The following is an 18957-nucleotide window of genomic DNA, read 5'->3' on the forward strand; positions in this document are numbered from 1 at the left end:
TGGTATTTCTAGAGCAGAAATGGCAGTCATCTGTGTGTCTGACCAGCAGACATTTCTGTGGTTTTTGATAATCATCACACGTAGAAATCGTGAGAAAAATTTCTGGCAAACTACTGAATTGATACAGATTTTTAAAGTTATTTTTAAAAAAGATTTATTTATTTATTTATTTGACACAGAGAGGGAGATCACAAGTAGGTAGAGAGGCAAGCAGAGAGAGAGGAAGGGAAGCAGGCTCCCCGCTGAGCAGAGAGCCCGATTCCGGCCTGGATCAGGACCTGAGCTGAAGGCCAATGCTTAACCAACTGAGCCACCCAGACGCCCCAGACTTTTAAAGTTTTATGTAATGTTTAGAATACACTTTTACCAGCACTATTACATCACGCCCACTTCAGTGCTTTAGGTAGATTGTTGGTTATGCCTCATACTTGAGAAGTGAGGGAGGAGTTTTTCAGTTTTTGCAGTATTAATTTTTTGACTAGTATTTTGTAATAAAATGATTCAGGACAATAATACCATATATATTTTGCAGATGGGCTACTGTAAATGAGAAGCGGTGTTTTAATGATGGCAATTTCAGGCCTTGTGGAAGTTTAGTTGGGAAGAGATTTTTGGCTTTAGCGTTTATGTCTGTCTGATCACTCTGTTCCCAGGGATCCGCCCTGATGCTTGCTATGTGAATCAAAGTGAAATATTGATACAGCAAGCAGAGCGCAATGACTAGATTTGTCATGAGCATATAACTCTGTTTGTACTGGGTAACGTGGGCCACACTATGAGAAAAAAGGGATTTCCATGAGTCACTTTGATCCTAATTTTGGGGAATTACAACCATTACATATACTTTAAAAAATGCATAACACATCATTAACAGAAGGTAGTTTGATCATTTGTGGAGTGATTCAGAGATGTGCTGGTTTTGGTAGTATATGCTGCTTCACTTCTTAATTTGTGCTTGCTGGCTTACAGTGAAAACCATATGATGAGAAATTCACGTGTTAAGTACCATACTTCATAGCATGAGTGATTGACAGGTACCTTTCCTTGTGTTATTTTCTTGAGGGAAAGATTTCCAAGCTAAGGAGTACTGAAAATAAAAACCACCTGGGGCTCTTTTTCTCTCAGAACAATTTTCTTTCTTTTTTTTTTTTTTTTTTTTTTTTTTTAAAGATTTTATTTATTTATTTGACAGAGAGAGATACAAGTAGGCAGAGAGGCAGGCAGAGAGAGTGAGAGGGAAGCAGGCTCCCTGCCGAGCAGAGAGCCCGATGTGGGACTCGATCCCAGGACCCCGAGATCATGACCCGAGCCGAAGGCAGCGGCTTAAACCACTGAACCACCCAGGCGCCCCTCAGAACAATTTTCTAATATGATTTGATACCACTGGAGTTGGGGAATGGTAGAACTTCAACTGTTTATTATTTTTGGGCTGATCTAATTTGATGTTTGACCATTCTGAAGGTCTTTTCCTGGATTTACCTAGCATTTATTTTTATCCTCACTCTAGCAAGTTACTGTTTTATTTAGAAAGAAGCTCAAGTCACTGACTTCAGGCTGCCTAGGTGTTAGTTTGATTTATATCTTTTATGGAAGGATATACAATTATTTATATCTTGTATGGAAAGATATACAATTATGATTATGAAATCAAAAGCTTTAGATATTCTAATAATTTTTCTTAAAGGACATCATTCTTCTCCATCCTAAAATGAGAAAACATTGGTGGGGTGACCAGAAGTCTCAGTAATATTTTATTTTGTTTGTTTATTTTGAGAGAGAGAGAGAGAACACACGCGCACATGAGTGAGCTCGAATGGGGCAGGGGAGAGGGAGAGAGAGAATCCCAAGCAGGCCCTCATGTCCAGCTTGGAGCCCAGTGTGGGGCTGGATCTCATGACCACGAGATCATGACCTGAACCAAAATCAAGAGCCAGATGCCCAACCAACCCACCCAGGCACCCCTCCATAATATTTTAAAAGCTGTTCTTTGAACTTAACTCATCTGTCCTCTTTGAGTTTTCTTTTCTTTCTTTTTTTGATGTATTTATATGTTGTGCTATGATTGCCCTCATAGCAATAGTTAGCACCTCTGTCACGTCACATAGTTATTTTTTTTATAAGATCTCATCTCTTAGCAAGTTTGATGATAATACAGTTTTGTTGTCTATACTCACTGTGTTGTACAGTAGGTCTCTAGGCCTTACTTACTACTAGTTGCAAGTGTGTGTCCTTAAATAGCATCTTTCCTGTCCCCTCCCCATCTCCTGATAACTATCCTTTTATGCCCTGCTTTCATGAGTTTGGCTCTTTTAGATTCCACATATAAGTTTAGATCATACAGTATTTGTCTTTCTTTTCCTCGTTTATATCACTCAACATAGTGTCCTCAAGTTCATCTCTGTTGTTGCAAATGGTGGGATTTCTTTTTTCCTCCGGACTGAATAATATTTCATTGTGTCCCTTTACCACATCTTCTTTATCCAGTCATCCACTGACGAGCATTTTGGTTGTTTTTATATCTTAGCTGTTGTGAATAATGTTGCAGTGAACATGGGAGTGTGTTTATCTCTTTGATATCCTATTTTCATTTCTGTGGTTGTATAGCCAGAAATGGGATTTTCAGATCGTATGGTAGATTCGTTTTTAATTTTTAGAGGAGCATCCATATTTTTTCATAGTGAATAAACTAATTTACATACTCAACTTACATTAGAAAATAACTTAATTCGTTGGTTTAAGAAATTTAAGGTTCTTTTTTTCCCCCAAGATTTTTTTCATTTATTTGAGAAAGTGAGACTGTGGGTGCATGAGTGGGGAGAGAAGCAGAAGGAGATGTTGACTCCCTGCTGAGCAGGGAGCCCAGGACCCTGAGATCCTGACCTGAGCCAGAGGCCGATGCCACTCAGGCACCCCAAAATTAGGGTTCTAATTAGGAGAAGTGGGGTATTTTAACTATACCCTATGCCAGTTATCAATTTATTATTTCTTGGTTCCAAATCTACCGTCTTTTGTATTGGTGGAGCGAAATTTGTTTGCAGCAAGCGCAGTATTAAATTGAGCCAGTAGAGGGTGCTAGAGAGACACTGCAGGAGGACAGGTCTTCTCTTTGGTTCTGGTGTGCTGTGGTTTCTTGCTCATGCTGTTAAGATTCTGGGACATCCAATGGTGTGTTCCAGCTGTGCAGCCAGTGCACACACTCCCTCCTCGAGCTCAGAATCCCGGTCCAGGCTCAGCAAGATCTTCCTGTGGACCTCCAGACACAGATACTGTGGGCCTCAGCCCTCACACCATTCTGCCAGTGAGCTGGCTCCGGGCGCTCTGATTGCCTTTGTTCATGTACTGGCCGACTTGGCTGCCTGCACCTACGTGGGCTGTTTCCTGTTTACTTGTGGCCCAGCTCAGTCCAGCAAACTTTTGCCATCCACTCTACTGCAATCGTACTTTCTCTAGTAAGGACAGAATATCAGCTGTAGGGAGAGGATCCTCCTCCCAAGTACTCTTTCCTGGTGTACTCTCCCTTAGGCTTGAGGTATTCTTTAGAATTCTCTTTACTGTTACTCTCCTGTTATAGTTAGTAATTCTTTATAATAAACTTTCCCTGTTCAAATTACTGTGTTTTCTCTCCTAATTGAACCTTGACTGGCTAATTGAATTAATACCTGATAAGATCAACCAGTCCCATAGGTGAAGTTTTAAATACATTTCTGGGCAGGGTGGGGCCTGGGAAGAAAATTGTTATTTTAGATAGTTTTAAAATTGTTATTTAGATAGTTTCTTTTTTTTTTTTTTAAGGGGGTGGAGGAACAGAGAGAGAGAGGGAGAGAATCTCAAGCAGGCTCTACACTCAGTGTGGAGTCTGATGCAGGGCTTGATGTTATGATCCCTGAGATCATGACCTGAAATCAAGAATCAGACATTCTGACCGAGCCACCAGGAGCCCCTGGTTATTTTAAATAGTTTTTTTTGTTTTTTGTTTTTGTGTTTTTCTTCTTTTTGGGGGCTTTGTTTTTCTTTTTCTTTTCTTTTCTTTTTTCTTTTTTTTTTTCTGGCTTTCATAATAATGATAATGGCAAGGATAAAAACTATTTAATGACTTTTGCCATATGTCCATTTCCATTCTGAGTATTTTTTCATTTGACTCTTTTGTATGACTTATTTTTGTGGGAAGGTGCAAGGAGAGGGTTTAGGTATCTGTAAATATAATTATTTTGTCACTAGTAAGCATAGCTTAAATACTAATATTTTATCCTTCTTTATAATGAAAGTTGTTTTTTTCTCCTTTAAAGATCTTTGTTTCATTTGAAGAGACGAGGGAGGAAGAAGTACATAAAATGTTGTTTTTATTTAGTAGTACATTACGCAGTCAACGAAAGTTAAGTTATATGTGAAGTCTTGTATTTGTACTTTAAATATTAATTTGTTTTTTTTCTAGTTTGACTGTGTTCTAATGTTTCCTCATCCTTTTTATTCTCATGATTTTTCTTTTTTTTTTTTAAAGGGGGGGTAAGGGGCAGAAGGAGAGGAGGAGAGATTTTTTTTTTTTTTTTTAGATTTTGTTTATTTGACAGAGAGAGACACAGCACAGCAAGAGCAGAAACACAAGCAGGGAGAGTGGGAGCGGAAGAAGCAGGCTTCCCGCTGAGCGGGGAGCCCAAGGCGGGGCTCGGTCCCAAGACCCCTGGATCATGAGCCATGAAGTCAGATACTCAATAACTGAGCCACCTGGATGCCCTTAGGGTGAGAGAATCTTTTTTTTTTAAGATTTTATTTATTTGAGGGGCGCCTGGGTGGCTCAGTGGATTAAGCCGCTGCCTTCAGCTCAGGTCATGATCTCAGGGTCCTGGGATCGAGTCCCACATCGGGCTCCCTGCTCAGCAGAGAGCCTGCTTCCCTTCCTCTCTCTCTGCCTGCCTCTCTTGTGATTTCTCTCTGTCAAATAAATAAATAAAATCTTTAAAAAAAAAAAAGATTTTATTTATTTGAGAGAGAGAGAGAGATAGAGCATGAGAAGGGCGAGGGTCAGAGGGAGAAGCAGACTCCCTGCTGAGCAGGGAGCCCTATACAGGACTCTGTCCCGGGACTCCAGGATCATGACCTGAGCCTAAGGCAGTTGCTTAACCAACTGAGCCACCCAGGTGTCCCGGGAGAGAGAATCTTAAGCAGGCTCCATGTCTAGCACAGAGCTGGACGTGGGTCTCGATCTCACAGCCCTGAAATCATGACCTGAACAGAAATCAAGAGTCAGATGCTTAATTGACTGCACCACCCAGATTCCCCTCTCATGTGGATATTCACATGTTTCCTTTAAAGTTCATTATTTTGATGAGTTATTTCATTATTCCACTGTACTATAGAAGATTGTTATTCTTTTGATAACTGATCAAAGCTTAATATAACTTGATTTAAGTCTTTTAAATGGAACTGAGCTCCTGAGGAATCTATATTATTTAACACACAGATGACATTGTTTTATATTAAAGTTCTCCTTACTTAGAATGTAAATATGAAGATCGGGCTCTACAGAAGAGAGTTGACATAGTGGAGCTGAAGCTGTTGTTCCTAAGGGTAGGAATTGTAGGGTTGGTTCTTGGAAGCCATCTGAAAACTCAGATTTCAGGAAGGGTCCCACCATTCCCAGAACTGATGAGTGCCTAAACTGTTTGTAGAAACAGCATGATTTATGCTGAACACTTGCTTTTCTTCTGGAATCTGGAATTTTGTTACGTCCTAGCCAAAGGATGCCTGTGTGACCAGCTCCCAGTAAAAACCTTGGACACTGAGTCTCTGACTTTCCCTGGTAAACAACTTTTCACACATGTCACAACTCATTGCTGGAGAAAGTAAATGTGTCCTCAGTGAATCCACAGAGAGAGGACTCTGAACTTCACCTTGTGCACCTTTTCCTTTTGCTGATTTTGCTTTGTGTCTGTTCACTCTAATAAATCATCGCCATAAGTGCAACTCAGTGCTGAGTCCTGGGAGTCCTCCTAGCTAATCTTCCAACCTGGAGTGGTCTTGGTAACTCCCAACACAAGAGCAGTTTGTTTGGCTAGTTTTTCATATAAGAATCACATTTAAAATGACTATTTTCTTCCTGGGGGGGGGGGTGTATGTGTATGTAGCTTTTATTGATTGTAGAAAATGAGCATTTGCCCAATTGAAGGTCTCTTTACGTGGATATAGGACAGCTGTTTTGGATCTTGTCTTTTAGGGAGCAGTAGCATTTGTGAGATGAGGTTATGAGCTAATGCACAGTAAATATGGTTTTGGGTTTACAATTCTGCAAACTTATTAATCCAGTGTGTTTTTGGATACCCAGAAGTTATCTATTATCTTTCCTTGATGCACTTCAAGTCAAACTCCTCCACACTCATATATTCTGTTCCCATTCCTACCCCGCCCCCCATCAATAATAGGAAAGGTTGTCCATATTTCTCTGGTAGTACTGCCCCTTCCTTGACTCGTGCACCTTGGTTGTCCTGAACTGGAGTAAAACGGTATTCCAGAACTCTATTTGCTCTTGCCAAGACCCTCCTTCTTCCCACCCTCAATCTTCAGCTTTGCTGAAATCTGTTTGTTTTGCCTGTTTCTTTCAGAGAAAGAAAACTTGTAAGAAGTCCAGGACTCCTGGGTTTTCCATCAGTATTCAAATCATGATCCCCTGGATATCCTGTCTTCTGACTCTCATCTTCCACCTTTACCCAGCTTCTGGAACATTCCATTCTACACTCTGGAACTCATAACGCATCACAGCACAGTTACCCTCTTTCTCAACCTGATTTCTGAATGTTACCTTCACTTTATACAAACTGGGCTTTGAACTGAGTCTCCTGCTTCCTTTACAATCTTTTCAAGTGATGACTGTTTCCTCTCCTCCCATGCCTGTATCTTTGGCCTGGAGATGTATGAGTATCCTCCTTGTATGTCCCTGCTCCTTCTGGACTGTTTTCCTCTTCCCTTCTTGAAAACTCACAGCTTCGAAGTTGATGCTCTCAGACTTTCCCATCTCCCAGCCTCTCTTGTTGCAGTTATCTACATATCCTTGGGATTCTCATCATTCTTTAAAGATTTTAGCCCCTGGCTCTCTATCATTCTCTAATTGTTAGGCTTATCCTAAGTTATGGCAGTTTCTATGCAGATGATTTTCCTAATAACCTAGCTTCTTAGTTTCTTGACTTCATCTTGTCTACAGACCTTTTCTCCCTTCCTCAACTACCTACTTCCTACCTATTTCCACCATCATACTCTGGAATTTGTCATTACCAATGACCACACTCCCTTCATAGTCTCAATATATGGTATCCCACTGTCTGATCACTACCTTTTATTTCTCTAATTCATTCTCATTTTCTCAATTCCATTAATTTTTTGATCTCACCAAAACTAATAATCTGTGGTCCCATCATGATTTGCTATCCCTCACCCACTCACTTCATGTTTGGTTTTTTCTTCTCTGTCCTAATTTAGATTCCATTATCTATCTTTATAAATTATACTCCCACAACTCCCTTATTCTCTTTTCCATTTTTCCACTTGCCTGGCATATTGCCATCTCTAAGCTTTCTGCTCCTTTGTACCAATACCTGTTAGAATTGAATGCAACTGGGGCAGTAACAGACAAACAGCCACGCTGATTGGTGTCACTCGAGGTTCATGACCATAGCCTCAGGTGTATCTTTGTGTTGCTAGCATCCCTATTTCATTTTACTGGACAAGCTATTTCATCCCTTTCTTAGGCTGTTTCACACCTGCTCTTTAAGTGTCCACCATGCCTTCTGCCATGTTTACTCTCGACCAGTGATCTCTTATTGAAGATAATAGAAACAGTAGTAGAACTTTTTTTTTTTTTAAAGATTTTATTTATTTATTTGACAGACCACGAGAAAGGGAACTGAGGGCAGTGGGAGAGGGAGAAGCAGGCTTCCTGCTGAGCACAGAGTGCAACATGGGACTCGATTCCAGGACCCCAGGACCATGACCCGAGCTGACGGCAGCTGCTTAATGACTGAGCCACTCAGGCACCCTAGAACTTTTGATATTGCCATCACCTTTTCTACTAATTTTCTCATCTGTACTACATATTCTGCCTTTTCTCTTATAACTCTGGATGAAATGTCCATGCTCTTGACCAACTTTCTACTTGTATAGTAGATTTTATTCAGTTTTTTCCTTCTTGATGACATTAGTTTTGTAGTCTTTCCTCTACCACACTCACTCCTTAGTTATCTCATCCAGTCTCTTCATATATAGGACTTTAAATATATCTACAAATGAATGACTTCCAAATTTTTAATCTCAACCTGAGGTCTCTTCTGAATTGCAAATTTTTATATGTATCCACAATTTCAGATCTTCATTTGGCATTTGTTTGCTTGTTCACTTGTTTATAGCGGCTCTATTCATAATTGCCCAGAGTTGGAAGCAGGCAAGATGACTTTTAATTTGTGAATGAATAAAAAAACTGAGGTACATGCAGGGAATGGAAAAATCACTAGAAAGAAGTGGGCTGTCAAGCCATGGAAAGGAGGAACCTGAAATGCATATTGCTATGAAAGAAGTCAATCTGAAAATACTGCTCTGGTTCCAGATATGTGACATTCTAGAAAAGGCAAAGCTATGGAAACTGTAAGAAGATCAGTGGTCGGGGGTTGGAGGGAAGAGAGTGTTGGGTAGATGCAACATGAAAGTTTTAGAGCAGTGAAGCTCTTTTGATGACCCCGTAATGGTGGATGTAGGCAGTCATTATATACTTGTCAAAGCCCATAGACTGCATAACACAAAAAGTGAATGCTGTATCAACTATGGGCTTTTGGTGATAATGATGAGTCGGTTAGGTTCAGCAAGTGTATCACTGTGGGGCAGGACGTTGATAGTAGAGGAAGGGGTTTGGGGCAGTATTTCAGAACCCTGTACTTTCTGCTCGGTTTCTCTGGAAGCCCAAAACTACTAATAGATTAAATCTATACTAATAGATTAACTAATAGATTAAAAAATCTATTAGTTAAAACTATATTCTATACAACTAAATATTTAATGCAGCAGTAGCAGTCACTTCTTGGCAAACCTCAAGGGCAGAATCCAGATGTTCACCTCTGTACTCACGGAGGATGGATGGGGCAGAGCACAGCAGTCATTGGGAAGCAAATCAGTGTAGGTGTGGGCTTGCCACCGCTTACTCTTTACTGAGATACGGCCCATTGGAAGGGAATGATGTTGGTGTGTTCAAACCCCGTCACTTCTCCTTCCCCATTGCAATTAATCTTTCCATCATCATCTTATTTCTGTTAGCACATTCAGGGCATACCGTGTTATCTTCTAGGCCTGGGGATGAGAAAGTGCAGGTGGATAACAGGAAGAGAGAGATCATCTTTTCGGGAGTGTCAGGCACCCAGACCTGACTTGCATGGAACTGTAGGTGAATGCAACCTTTTGTGTCTGTCATGGACCACAGACCACCTGATGCCAGAGGCTTGCAACAGAAAGGTCTCAACAGAAGCAGAAAAGGAACATGAATTCATAGACTTGGACTGACTGGCTCTTGCAGTAATTCTTTTTAATGATACTGATGCATATATCTGGTATATGCAAATGCCCAAATAATATATCATTATCTAAATTTCCTGTACTAATCCTGTTGAATAATAAAGCACAATAATTGATTTACTAAATGTTTTTAGCAGTAATTAAGCCAAGTGTTAGATTTTGAAGTTTATTAGTTTGATTGTTCTAATCATTTTTAATATTCTATTTTTATCTGAGTATAATAACTAAGTTCTTTTGTATTTGAAAAGATTTAGTGAAAGTATTCATATTTGATATGGTTCTGCATTTCAGATTTTAATCCATCATAACGCTGTGGTTAATGGGATCATTGTTGCCCCAGGATGCTATGCTTGGAGGTTATTGTATGTTCTTAAAGTTTATTAGTTGATAATTTAAAAAGAAAAAAAGAGGACTTGGGGCGCCTGGGTGGCTCAGTGGGTTAAGCTGCTGCCTTCGGCTCAGGTCATGATCTCAGGGTCCTGGGATCAAGTCCCGCATTGGGCTCTCTGCTCAGCAGGGAGCCTGCTTCCCTCTCTCTCTCTCTCTGCCTTCCTCTCTGCCTAGTTGTGATTTCTCTCTGTCAAATAAATAAATAAAATCTTAAAAAAAAAAAAGGAGGACCTAAAAATATCACCTCTTCTTCTATAATCTCTTTGTGGATTAAATTCTTTTCACTGGTAGCAGATCTAAAACAGTCCTAAGTATCTATTTTAAATATTAAAAAAAGATTTTATTTATTTGAGTGTGAGAGAGAGTGCACATGCGAGAGCATGAGGGGGGTGGGGCTAAGGGCAAGGGAGAGAGAGAATCTCAAGTAGACTCTACGTTGTGCCCTTGTTGAAGGGCTTAATCCCACAATCCTGAAATCATGACGTAAGCTGAAATCAGGAGTCAGATGCTTAACTGATGGAGCCACCCAGGCACCCCCAAGCATCTATTCTGTTTTTTTCCTGGTGATCCGTCCTAGTATTCCAGGTAATCTTAGGGGAAAAAAATAAAAATTTCCCACCTAAAGAATGGAGAGAAAAGAACATCTAGTTTTTTAAACCTCTTTTGCTGATAACTATAAAACCTAATGGAGAGACTTCTTCCTGTGACTGAGGGCACTGAAGTTAGTAAAATTTTTAAGTTCACCAACTATAAGAGTCCTTCATCTGGGTTTTAGTCCTGGCTCTACAGTGACTGTGGCCAGGTTATTTAACTTCTCTGTGCTTCAGTTTATAATTTATAGATTGTGAATAATACCTCTGAAGAATTTTGGGAGGAAAAATTAGATAATACCTGTAAAATATTTGGAATAGCCCCTGACTCAGAATAAATGCTTAATAAATGCTTGCTATTATTACTGTTGGCAGTATTATCTCTAGTACCACAATCATGATTTTTACTCAGACTGTTTTGAGTGTTAAGTGAAAATCAGAGCAGCTTGTAGAATCGGGGTAGACTGTTACCATGAGAAGGCAAAACCTTGGCTAGATTTTTAGCACTTTTGTATATGTACAAGCAATCCTTGCTTTGTAGTTATGATAATGCACCAATTTATGTTATTTTGGTTTAGTTAAATAATACCAGTCCTGCAGCCACATGGTTCAAATTTTTGTTATCATGATATATTAATTTTGAGTAATTGCAGAAAGTGAAAATTCTGTTGTTAACTCTTTAGTTCATAGTTATCACATAAATTCAAGATCAGGCATTAGTCACATCACTTCCTTGAAATTCTGTTGAAAATGGTAACAGTGCATCTGTTACTTAGTTCACGCCCAGATAGCAAAGTGTGTGACTGTGTTGCCTCCTTATCTCTCAGTGATAAACCTATGTAACATTTCCCCAAAATATATAAATTCAAAGAATTGGCCAACAGTGTTAAACGTGCAGCAAAGAAATGAAAGTGCTAATGCTGAAAGTGAAATTGCATATGATCTTAGAAGATTTAGAAATGATGACAGCAGAGTGAAGATAGGAAGAACTCTAGGCGCTGCATGAAGCAATGGTGTCAACTGTTCTGAAAAAGTCTGGTGAATAAAAAGAGCACAATAAAGTCACTCTGTCATCTTTAAGTTTCAGTAGGAATAGAAAGCTGCTGAGGGTTGAAATGGAACATTAACTTCTACTTTGGATTAAAGGCTGCAATAAAAAAAATTCTAGTTAGTTTTGCTAGCATTCAAGCCAAAATTTTGAAGTTTATTGCCACGTTGAAAAGGAGTGATACTTCCAAGACTAGAGATCATGCAGTTTCTTTAGCTGAGTTTGGAAGAAATATGATAAAAGCATGCAGTTGAACACAGTCATGCGGGGAACCTGGGTGGCTCGGTTGGTTGAGTGTCCAACTCTTGATTTTGGCTCGGGTCATGATCTAAGGATCCTGGAATCGAGACCTGCATCGGGCTTCATGCTCAGCGGGCAGTCTGCTTGAGGATTCTCTCCCTCTTCCTCTGCCCCACTCCCACGTGTTTGTTCTCTCTCACTTTCTCAAATAAGTAATCTTAAAAAAATTCATGCATCTCTGTGGTTTTGATTTGAATCGTCCTGATGGCTAATGATGATGAACGTTTTTTCATGTGTCTATTAGCCATTTGTATATCTTCTTTGGAGAAGTGTCTTTTTATGTCTTTTGCCCATTTTTTGATGTGATTATCTGTTTTTTTGGGGTGTTGAGTTTGAGGAGTTCTTTGTAGATCTTGGATGATCAGCCCTTTGCCTGTAGTGTCATTTGTGAATATCTTCTCCCACTGCGTGGGTTGCCTCTTTGTTTTGTTGACTGTTTCCTTTGCTGTGCAGAAGCTTTTGATCTTGATGAAGTCCCAAAAGTTCATTTTTTCTTTTGTTTCCCTTGCCTTTGGAGACATGTTTTGAAAGAAGTTGCTGTGTCCAATATCAAAGGGGTTATTGTGTATGTTCTCCTTAAGGATTTTGACAAATTCTTGCCTCACATTGTGGTCTTTTATCCATTTCAAGTTTATCTTTGTGGATGGTGTAAGAGAATGGTCAAGTTTTATTCTTCTACATATCGCTGTCCAGTTTTCCCAGCACCGTTTATTGAAGAGACTGTCTTTTTTCCACTGGGTATTTTTTCTTGCTTTGTCGAAGATTTATTGACCATAGAGTTGTGGGTCCATATCTGGGCTCTCTACTCTCTTCCACTGGTCTATGTGTCTGTTTTTGTGCCACTACCATGCTATCTTGGTGATCACAGCTTTGTCATAAAGCTTGAAATCAGGCAGTGTGATGCCCCCAGTTTTGTTTTTCTTTTTCAATATTTCCTTAGCAATTCGGGGTCTCTTCTGGTTTCATACAAATTTTAGGATTGTTTGTTGCAGTACTTTGAAAAACGCCAGTGGAATTTTGATCGGGATGGCATTTAAAGTATAGAGTACACCAGTTAGAATGGCCAAAATTAACAAGACAGTAAACAAGAAGTGTTGGAGAGGATGTGGAGAAAGGGGAACCCTCTTACACTGTTGGTGGGAATGCAAGTTGGTGCAGCCACTGTTTCCAGCCACTGGAAAGCAGTGTGGAGATTTCTTAAGAAATTAAAAATAGAGCTACCTTATGACCCTGCAATTGCACTACTGAGTGTTTACCCCAGAGATACAGATGTAGTGAAAAGAAGGGCCATCTGTATCCCAATGTTCATAGCAGCAATGTCCACAGTCGCCAAACTGTGGAAAGAGCCAAGATGCCCTTCGACAGACAAATGGATAAGGAAGATATGGTCCATATATACAATGGAGTATTATGCCTCCATCAGAAAGGATGAATTCCAACTTTTGTATCAACATGGTGGAACTGGAGGAGATTATGCTGAATGAAATAAGTCAAGCGGAGAGAGTCAATTATCATATGGTTTCACTTACTTGTGGAGCACAGCGAATAACCCAGAGGACATTGAGAGAAGGAGAGGAGAAGTGAGTTAGGGGAAATCAAAGGGGGAGATGAACCATGAGAGACTGTGGACTCTGAGAAATAAGCTAAGGGTGTTGGAGGGGAGAGGGTAGGGGGTTGGGTGAGCCTGGTGGTGGGTATTAAGGAGCGCATGTATTTCATTGAGCACTGGGTGTGGTGCATAAACAATGAATCTTGGAACACTGAAAAAATAAAATTAAAAAAAAATCATGCATCGTGACAGGAAACAACAATGAATAGTATGCATATGGCATGGCGGAACTTTTACTGCAGTATACAAAAAGCTTTGCAGGATTCGAATCAGACATAAATGGAATTATAAAGAAATAGAACCCTGGGAATGTTGACGTTGCCACTGTTCAGTGGAATCTGCATAGGCAGCCAGAGGAACGCAGTGAGGATGAATTTAGCAGCATAAGTAAGGAAAGTGGTTGTGATGAAGAGGAAGCATGTCCTGGAGGAAATGCCAGCAAAAACTTCACGTTAAAGGAACCCTCAGATATTTCATAACATTGAAAGTGCGAAAGATAAAATACTGGAAGCTGATTCAAACTTAGGAGTATGAATTTTACCAGGGCATAGGAAAATACTTACTCTCGTAAATTACATGAGAAGAAAGCAAGCTCTGTTCAAACTCATCTTAATAATTGTTTCTGAAGAAATAAAACACTTTAATTGTCAATGTTTCTAAGTGTTTTAAATCACAAAGGACTAAATAAATAATAGTTATACTTTTTTTCCTCCACCAGTTGTGTACTTATAACTGACAGCAAAGAGTTTTTAAAGTTTTGACAAAAATAAAGGTTGCAGAACAATCATAATTTTCCCCACTGATCGTAACATCCTTTTGCCGGGTTTCAGCCTGTGTGGTTATTATAATGGTTCCCCATACTGCGCATAGTGAGGAATGCCTGTTTATTTATCTCTGCTTGATCCTATTAGTGAGGGAAAAACAATCCCAGCATTTCTCACCTGGCTTTTTCAACTGTCTTTTGCTTTAACTTCTTCAATGTGAGACTGACTGGGATTCTAATTTTTGCAAAATTTAGCTTTTTTATTCTGAAAAAATATGATTGACTTATAGTTTTTCTTTGTGTTTCTGTTTACCTCCTTCTGACATACTGTCACTTTTTCATTTTTTTTTAACAGATTTTATTTATTTATTTGAAAGACAGAGATCACAAGTAGGCAGTGCAGTGAGGCAGGCAGAGAGAGAGGGGGAAGCAGGCTCCCCTCCAAGCAGAGAGCCCGATGCAAGGCTCAATCCCAGGACCCTGGGATCATGACCTGAGCCGAAGGCAGAGGCTTTAAGTCACTGAGCCATCCAGGTGCCCCCACTTTTTCATTTTTAACAGCAAAAGTTCAGTTAAGAGACAGTTGTTCCTTAACTGACATTAGTAGACGCTTGCCTCCTTTCTTTTCCTTTCTTCCCTTCATTTTTATCCATAGTCTTCATGAGGTAGATAGAATCCTAATCATTTGATGGGCTGAAAGCAAAAGTAAAACAATTTAGTTTGCTGTTACAGAACATTAACATATCATCTTTGGTTTTTGTCACTTTTTTCTATCACAAGTCTAAAGCATTAGTGCTAGATACGCTGAGTTTTGGTGTTTGTATGGATGCTAACTTGGTATTAAAAACTGTTCAAAGTGCTTTTTTCATTGACATATAATGTATTATTTGCCTCAGGGGTACACGTCTGTCCATCATTAGTTTTACACAATTCACAGCACTCACCATAGCACTTACCCTCCCCAATGTCCATCACTGAGCCACCCCATCCCTTGCCCCCTACCCCTCCAGCAGCCCTCAGTTTCCTAAGATTAAGAGTCTCTTATGGTTTGTCTCCTTCTCTGGTTTCATCTTATTTCATTTTTCCCTCCCTTCCCCTATGATCCTCTGTCTTGTTTCTTAGATTCCTCATATCAGTGAGATCATATGATAATTGTCTTTCTCTTATTGACTTATTTCACTTAGCATAATACCCTCTGGTTCCATCTATGTCATTGCAAATGGCAAGATTTTGTGTTTTTTTAATGGCTGCATAGTATTCCATTGTATATATACACCACATCTTTTTTATCCATTCATCTGTTGATGGAGATCTAGGCTCTTTCCATAGTTTGGCTGTTGTGGACATTGCTGCTATAAACATTGGGGTGCACTTGCCTTTTGGATCCCTACGTTTGTAGGGTAAATTTAGGGTAAATACCCAGTATGCGATTGCTGGGTCGTAGGGTAGCTCGATTTTCAACTTCTACACTCCTACACTGTTGGTGGGAATGCAAGCTGGTGCAGCCACTCTGGAAAACAGTATGGAGGTTCCACAAAAAGCTCTGTTTTGAGTGAAAACTCATAGGTATTACGGAAAGTTAAACTTCATTTTTTTAATAATAGTGGCAGTAGGGGCCTGAGTGACTCAGTTGGTTGGGTGTCTACCTTGGGCTCAGGTCACGATCTCAGGCTCCTGGGATTGAATCCCCAGCTGCTCAGCAAGGAGTCTGCTTCTCCCTCTGCTCCTGTGCACTGTCTCTCTCTCACTCTCTCTCAAGTAAATAAATAAAATCTCTAAAACAATAGTAATGGCAGTTATAATAATAATTCGTAATTGGACACTGCTTTATAGTTCACAGTGTACCTTCATCCTGAGGGCTTTCATTTCACCTTTACATGAACATGGGAACTTGTGAGCCGATAACACTTGTATTTCAGAAGTGTGGAAAGTAAGATGTTGCAGTGTGTAAATTGCCCTGGGTCACACGGGGAGTTGGTAATCTTTCCTGATAGGCTAGGGAGGTGATAGAGTACAGTGTGTAAAAGACCTGCAGTTTTGGATCATGGACATGGACTCGAATCCCAGTCCTTTAAGTAACTACCTGCGTTGTTCAGACAAATCCCTTCTACCTTCATGAAAACTAGTTTGTCGTTTCTCCTATGCAGGTTGTTTTGAAATGTAAATGTAGCAATACAGTAATGTCTGACTTAAGGAATTAAACAGTATATGCTATAATTTAATAATATACTGTTATCATCTCATTCTCAGGAGGTTTTGATTTCAAAATTTTGGTCAGGTCCGCTATGTACTATATTATAGTATTGGATGTGTCTCTTTTCTGCTTTCTTAACATTCTGTATTTACAGCGATCCTAGAACTTACCATATCGGGTTTTAGTTCCCTATTTACTTGTATTTTCCTCCTCTAATAGACTATGAGCTTCTTGAGAAAATAGGTGTGATGGCAGTCTTCTACATTATTTATAGAGTTAACAAGGAAAGGTTGAATGCTTTGACCTCCCCAATGAAATACTTAATATTCGCATTAGGTGTTTGTGGTACTAATAATATGTAATTACTGACACATTATCCCTAATAGACCTTACTTGTCTCCATAGGAAACCTGATGTGCTTTAATGAAATATAAATTTGGAAATGACTAATACAGCTTTATAAAGAAGAACTGTGCAATTTTCATGTTGGAAAAACTCCTCTGAGTTCATGTATTATACCTCTTCCATTTTGTAGAAGAGGAAGTGGAAGCTCAAGGGGGTTAGGTACTGGGGCATCTTGGTGGCTTGGTCAATTAAGTGTCTGGTTTCATCTTATTTCTGAGCAACCCCATCCCTTGCCCCCTACTGGGGGCAGCGTCCTGGGATGATCCCAGCGCCCTGGGATGGACCCTGAACCCTGTGTCAGTGGGAAATCTGTGATCCCAGCGTCCTGGGATGGACCCTGAACCCTGTGTCAGTGGGGAATCTGTGTCTCCCTCTTCCTCTGCCTCCCACTGGTACTTTCTGTCTTTCTGCCTCTCACTTTCAAATAAATAAAATATATATTTTTTTAAATAGGGGCCGGTTAGGTCCTTTCTCCAAGGTCACACTACTGGTTGGTTGCAGGATTTTTTTTTTAAAGAGTTTATTTTTGGGACTCCTGGGTGGCTCAGTCACTGGGTGTCTGCCTTCGGCTCAGGTCATGATCCTGAGGTCCTGAGATCAAGCCCCGAATCAGGGTCCCTGCTCAGCAGAAAGCCTGTGTCTACCTCTCCCACTCCTCTTGCTTGTGTTCTCTCTCCCCCTGTCTCTCTCTCTTCAAAATAAGTAAATAAATGAAATCTTAAAGAAAAAAGTGTTCATTTTTATTTGTTTTAGAAAAAGAAGAGAGAGCACAGCTGGAGGTGAGGAAGGAGAGGGGAAGGGAGAAGGACAAGCAGATGCTGTGCTGAATGTGGTCTTGATATCACAACCCTGAAATCATGACCTGAGCCAAAATCAAGAGTCGTATGCTTAATTGACTGAGCCAGCCAGTTGCCCTGGTGGCAGGATTTTTTATTTATAACCCAGGAAAAGATCACCACATCAAAGATAATCAAAATAAAGTGATAGCTGTTGCCATTTAAGGAAAACCTAATCCTCCAAGGCTCTTTTTGCAATAGAGTTTAACAGGGGAATATTAAAAAAATATAAAATTGTACCAGTTTCATTATTTGCCTGAAAGTGCTTGGCAAACAAAATGATAAAATCTTTTAAGTCTTCAAGAACAAAAAGAAATGTAGGGAGGATGCATACTAAATTGTTTAATGTTAGTTCTTAAGGGGGTTGATATTAGAGAGAAAAGGATAAATTTATGTTTTCTTTTTCCATCTTGCTATCCATTAACTTTTTTACAGTAAGTACATAATAGTTTTGAAACTTAAAAATTCTATAATATAGAAAATTGTTCTTAAAAAAAAAACAAACAAACAAACCATGAGAGATACAAGCCAAAGCAAAACATGAAGGGAATGTGAGTGAAGTCTTCTGTCCTCACTGACCTGACCTTTTAGTTGGAGGGACCAAATTTCTTATCTGAAAAAAGAATTCACTTTTTATTCTTTTTTTTTTTATTAAAGATTTTATTTATTTATTTGACAGAGATCACAAGTAGGCAGAGAAGCAGGCAGAGGGAGAAGCAGACTCCCCACTGAGCAGAGAGCCCGATATGGGGCTCAGTTCCAGGACCCTGAAATCATCGAAGGCAGAGGCCCAACCCACTGAGCCACCCAGGCGCGCCTCACTTTTTATTCTTGCTTAGCAAGTATTTAAGGCAATGGTAGAAGAGATAGTACAATGAGTTGCATAATTAACACTTGATTTGCAGTGTTTATTATAGTTCATTGGGAGATTATAGCAGTGTATAGATTATAGTGTATGGCAGTGTAGATTACATTTTGTTCAGTGGTACAGTAATATGTTTGGAAAGTTATCTTCAGATCTCAGTGACTTTATCTTTTCATGTACTCTATTGTTTTTGGATGCCAAAAGAGATCCTTGTGCAGTGTATTCTCAAATACTAACAGGAAGTATATATTGCTTTACTACTTACTAGACTCATATTGGGATAGGTCTTACTTTGTTCGTGGAAGAACAAGATGTACTACTAAAAAAGTAAACCTTTGGAAAATAACAAGGATCAGATTACGTAGTGACATGTCAATTGTCAGTATTTTGAAGTTTAAAAAATGTTAACAGAAT

At 39.6% G+C, this 18957-nt stretch overlaps 1 protein-coding gene across 4 annotated transcripts in view; it reads left to right on the forward strand.

Moving 5' to 3' along the window:
* RABGAP1L (RAB GTPase activating protein 1 like) overlaps positions 1-18957 on the forward strand; it is a 762787-nt gene that overhangs the window by 104265 nt on the left and 639565 nt on the right. The window lies entirely within an intron of this gene.

The sequence above is a fragment of the Meles meles genome, chromosome 17 (genome assembly GCF_922984935.1).
Source record: "Meles meles chromosome 17, mMelMel3.1 paternal haplotype, whole genome shotgun sequence".
Lineage (NCBI taxonomy): Eukaryota > Metazoa > Chordata > Mammalia > Carnivora > Mustelidae > Meles > Meles meles.